This window comes from Dasypus novemcinctus, chromosome 6 (genome assembly GCF_030445035.2).
Source record: "Dasypus novemcinctus isolate mDasNov1 chromosome 6, mDasNov1.1.hap2, whole genome shotgun sequence".
Taxonomy (NCBI): domain Eukaryota; kingdom Metazoa; phylum Chordata; class Mammalia; order Cingulata; family Dasypodidae; genus Dasypus; species Dasypus novemcinctus.
The window spans coordinates 82240828-82246827 of record NC_080678.1 but is presented as its reverse complement, the minus strand read 5'-3'; positions in this window follow the sequence as shown (position 1 = coordinate 82246827).

The window sequence follows — 6000 nt, the reverse complement described above, 5'->3', positions numbered from 1 at the left end:
GTTTTACAAGTGGACTTCTCCTCCATGAGTACAAATGTGGCCATTTGTGCATTGATCTTTATAATCTCAACTCTGGGCCACACACAAGGTTCTAAAGTGCTGCAGAATAGACAGGATCAAGGCCCTGAGGAACTGTCCCTGTTAGGAACACCCTGTGGCTGTGCACCGTCAGTATAATTTTAAGTATTTAATTTTTACCTTTAGTTGTATTCATTCTCGGGTCAGCATTCCAAGTTGATAAATTGGGTTTGATACTGCATTTACTTTTTATAATTTTTTAAATGAAGTATAACATTCAAAGTAAAGTGCACAAATCTTAAGTGTATGGTCCATGAATTATTGCATGTATGCGACTCTACCTAAATCAAGATATAGAACTTATTTACTTTTTTTATAACAACTTTATTGAGATATAATCTTCATACCATAAGAGTTATCCTTTTAAAGTATACAATTTAGTGGGTTTTAGTATAGTCACAAGCTATGCCACCATCACCACTATCTAATTCCAGAACATTTTCATCACCCCAAAAAGAAACCCCACATGCATTAGCAGTCACTCCACATTTTTTCTAACCCTCCCTGCCCTCAATCCCTGAAAACCATTAATCTACTTTCTCTATGGATTTGCCTATTCTAGACATTTTTTTTTAAATGGAATCATATGGCTTCTTTCATTTAGCATAATGTTTTGTGGTTCATCCACATTATAGTATGTATCAGTATTTCATTTCTTTTTATGGCTGAATAATATTCTATGGATATATCACATTGTATTAGTCAGCCAAAGGGGTGCTGATGCAAAATACCAGAAATTGGTTGATTTTTATAAAGGGTATTTATTTGGGGTATAAGCTTACAGATACCGGGCCATAAAGCATAAGTTACTTCCCTCACCAGAGTCTACTTGGAGCAAGATGGTTGCCGACATCTGCCAGGGTTCAGGCTTCCTGGGTTCCTACAGTCCTGAGGCTTCCTTTTCTCTGGGTTCATGGTTCCTTCCTTCTTGGTGCTGGCTTCTCTTTCCTCTGGGTGCTGAATTCCCGGGTCTTCAGCATCAAACTCTAACATCAGAAATCCCCAACTCTGTTCTTTGCAATGCCTTTTATCTGTGAGTCCCCATAACTCAATCATGCCCAGATACAGATCAGATTACAAGCATAGTCCAGTATTTCTTTTTAGAATTCATCAATTATATCAAACTGCTACACTCCACCCTCTGAATTCCAAAAAGTCATCACAATATTCAAAAAAGCCTTAAATCAGTTATAATGCAAGTACCAAATCATATCATAACCAATTTAAAGAAATACAGTTTGTCTTGGGGCAAAGCCCCATCTGCTGTAGACCTCTGAAACTTACAAAACAATTTATCTACTACCAATACACAAATGGATAGAAAAAGAATAAACATTTTCATTACAATAAGGAGAAATTGGGAGGGAAACATGAGTTATAGTTTCTCTGCAGTTCAGTAGACCTGCAGGGCATCCTCTATTCCATTTCAAAGTCTGAGAGTTATTCCATTTCAAAGTCTGATGGTTTCTTCTCCTTGGGGCCTTATGGGAACCCACCCTTTCCACATGCTTGACCAACAGCCATTTTCTTGATTCCACCCTCATCAAGCATCTGGGTGTTGACAAAGTTCCAGACCTCTCCCTCCAAGAGTGTTGGGGTGATTGCCACACCTTACCCAATCTTTGGGTTAGAGTCTTAACCTCCCTAGCACAGTGATGTGAAGACAACATTCCCCCTAACCTCTGGCATACAGGCTCAACCCTCTCAGAGCAACAAGTTGACCACCTGGCCTTCCCTAAACTTTGGGGACAGGTCCACCCCTCTCAGACCTGAGGGGTATTGATCTTAACTGCCCTAATCTTGGGGAATGTGCTCCACCCTCTCTGTAACCTGGGGTGGCAAAACTCTCCGAGAACAGGGTGGGAACATCCACCCTCTTCAACTGCTGGGGCAAACTCATCCTCTCTGTACACATGGGTGGGGTTGCTCTCTTGGCCCAAGGTGATGTCCTAATTCCAGATCTCAGCTTCCATGGTTTTCCTCTTAAAGTTGTTTCCCCTTCAGTCTCTCCTTTCCATGTCCTTTTTATTCCAGGCTGACAGTGGTTTTGTTCATACAGCTCTCTCAAAAAGCTTATTGGTTTGGGATGCAGGAAGCAGGGGTCCAAGCCATCAGACAGTAAGACTTTCCACAAGTCTTTCCTAGATAACTGCATCTTCGATCTTGATTTACCAGTTCCAAGTTTAGTTAAGTTCTCAAATGGGGCACTTTCATCTGGGAGCTTGATTTCCAAAGGCTTGGAATTTCCAGAATCAGTTTCTATTTTCTCTGTGCCCAACAATTCATTTCTCAGCTTATCTCGCTTGTTTAGCATTTTGCTATAAGCTGCAAGCAGAAGCCAAGCTGCATTCTCTAGGTTTACTTTAGAAATTTCTTCAGCCAAATGCCCCAGGCTCATCATTTTCAAATTCTGCCTTCCGTAAAACACCAAGAGTTAATCTTGCTAAGTTCTCTGAAACCTTAAAACACGGATTGCCTTTCCTCCATTTTCCAATAGTAGTTTCGTAATTTACTTCTAAGGCATCATAAAAAGTCTTTTTAGCATCCATATTGCTATCAACAGTCTCTTGAAAGCAATCTAGGCTTTTTCCATCAATCTCACAATTCCAGCATCTCACAAATCCTCCAAAAAATACCCCTGACCCATTTATAAAACCATTCCAGTATTTTGATAATTACAAAAGCACTTCCCCACTCCTCGGTACCAAATTCTGTATTAGTCAGCCAAAGGGGTGCTGATGCAAAATACCAGAAATTGGTTGGTTTTTATAAAAGGTATTTATTTGGGGTACAAGCTTACAGATACCAGGCCATGAAGCGTAAGTTACTTCCATCATCAAAGTCTATTTGGAGCAAGATGGCTGCCGACGCCTGTGAGGGTTCAGGCTTCCTGGGTTCCTACGTTCCTGAGGCTTGCTTTTCTTCTGGGTTCAAGGTTCCTTCCTTCCTGGTGCTGGCTTCTCTTTCTTCTGGATGCTAACTTCCCGGGTCTTCAGCATCAAACTCTAACATCAGAAATCCCCAACTCTGTTCTTCGCAGTGCCTTTTATCTGTGAGTCCCCACCTACCAAGGGGTTGGAATGCAACGCCCTAATCATAACTCAATCATGCCCAGGTACAGATCAAATTACAAGCACAATCCAGTATTTCTTTTTGGAATTCATTGATCATATCAAACTGCTATGGACATTTTGTTTATCCATTCATCAGTTGATGGACACTTGAGGGTTGTTTCCATCTTTTGGCAATTGTGAATAATGCCACTATGAACATTGTTGTGCAAATGTCTGTTTGCATCCCTGCTTTCGTTTCTTCTGAGTATATACCTAATAGGATTGCTGGATCATATGACAAATCTATACTTAGCTTCCTGAAGAACCTCCAACTGTCTTCCACAGTGGCTGTACCATTCTACATTCTCACCAGTGAATAAGTGATCCTATTTCTCCACATCCTCTCCAACACTTGTAGTTTTCTGTTTTTTAAATAATGGCCATTCTAGTAGGTGTGAAATAATCTCATTTTGGTTTTGATTTGCATTTTCCTAATATGAGCGTCTTTTCATGTGCCTTTTAGGCATTTGTATTTCCTCTTTGGAAAAGTGTCTATTCAAGCTTTTTGCACATTTCTTAATTAGATTGTCTTTTTATTGTTGACTTGTAGGATTTCTTTCTACATTCTGGATATTAAACCCTTATCAGATAATATGGTTTCCAAATATTTTCTTCCATTGAGTGGACTGCCTTTTCACTTTCCTTTGAAGTACACAAGTATTTAAATTTGAGGTGGTCCCATTTTCTTTTTTTTTTTTTGTTGCTTGTGCTTTGGGTGTAGAGTCTAAGAAACCACTGCCTACCATAAGATCTTGAAGATACTGCTCTACATTTACTTCTAGGAGTTTTATGGTCCTAGATCTAATACTTAAGTTTTTAATCCATTTTGAACTAATGTTTGGTATGGTGTGAGATGGGAGTCCTCTTTCATTCTTGTGGGTATGGATATCCAGTTCTCCCAACAACATTGAAGAGACTGTTCTGACCCAGTTGAGTAGATTTGGTATCCTTGTCAGACATCAATTGACAAATCAATTGATGTGAGGGTCTGTTTCTTAAATCTCAGTTTGATTCCATAGAAAGATATATGTATCCTTATGCCAGTACCATGCTATTTTGACCACTGTAGCTTTGTAATATGCTTTAATGCCAGGAAGTATGAATCTTCCAACTTCATTCCCAGATGTTTTTGGTTGTTCAGGGCCCCTTTCCCTTCAAAATAAATTTGATAATTGGCCTTTTTACTTTTGCAAAGTAGGCTGTTGGAATTTTGATTAGGATTGCATTGAATCTATAGATCAGTATGGGTAGAATTGACATCTTAATGATATTTAGTCTTCTAGTCCATGAATACAGAATGTCCTTTCATTTATTTAGGTCTTTGATTTCTTTAAGCAATGTTTTGTAGTTTTCTGTGTATAAGTCCTTTATACCTTTGGTTAAATTTATTCCTAGGTATTTGTTATTATAAATGGAATTTTTTTCTTGATATCCTCCTCAGATTGCTCACTACTAGTGTATAGAAACACTGCTGAATTCATTAGCTCTAGTAGCTTTGTTGTAGAATTTCATGACTTTCTAAATATAGGATTATGTCATCTGCAAATAGTAAAGCTTTGCTTATACCTTTCAGATTTGGATGCCTTTTATTTTTCTTGCCTGATTTTTCTAGCTAGAACTTCTAATACAATCCTGAATAACAGTGGTGAAAGTGGGCATCCTCATCTTGTTCCAGATCTTAGAGGAAAAGCTTTCAGCCTTTTCAACATTGATAAAGTTGTTCATAGTATCTTACCATTTTTTATTTGAGAGGTCAGTAGTAATGTCCGCCTTCTCACTTGATATTTTATTCACTTGAAATTTCTTTTTTTTAAAATCTAGCTAAGGGTTTATCAATTTTATTGATCCTTTCAAAGATCCAACTTTTGGTTTTGTTGATTCTTATTTTTTTAATTCTCTTTCATTTGTTTCTTCTCTAATCTTTGTTATTTCATTCTTTCTCCTTGCTTTGAGGTTAGTGTGCTGTTCTTTTTCTAGTTCCTTCAGGTGTGCAGTTAGGTCTTCAATTTTAGTCCTTTCTTTTTTTTTAATGTAGGTTTTAGGGCTATAAACTTCCCACTCAGCACTGCCTTTGCTGCATCCCATAAATTTTGGGTTTTTTTTAAAGATTTATTTTTTATTTATTTATTTCCCCTTTTCCCTTCTCCCCCCTCCCCCCCAGTTGTCTGTTCTCTGTTTCCATTCACTGTGTGGTCTTCCGTGTCTGCTTGTATTCTTGTCAGCAGCACTGGGAATCTATGTCTCTTTTTGTTGCGTCATCTTGCTGCATCAGCTCTCCATGTGTGCAGCGCCACTCCTGGGCAGGCTGCACTTTTTTCGCACCGGGTGGCTCTCCTTACGGGGCACACTCCTTGCATATGGAGCTCCCCTACATGGGGGCACCCCTGCATGGTATGGCACTCCTTGAACGCATCAGCACTGCGTGTGGGCCAGTTCACCACATAGGTTGGGAGGCCTTGGGTTTGAACCCTGGACCTTCCATGTGGTAGGCAGATGCTCTATCCGTTGAGCCAAATCCGTTTCCCCCATAAGTTTTGATATATTGTGTTCTTGTTTTCATTCATGTCAGATATTTACTGATTTCTCTTTCAACTTCTTTGACCCACTGACTGTTTAAGTGTTGTTTAACCTCTTTGTGAATTTTCCAGTTCTCTGCCGGTTATTTCCAGTTTCATTCCATTATGGTCAGAGAAATTGCTTTGTATAATTTCAATCTTTTAAAATCGATTGAGGGGGAAGCAGATTTGGCTCAACTGATGGAGTGCCCGCCTACCATATGGGAGGTCCTGGGTTCAAAGCCAGGGCCTCC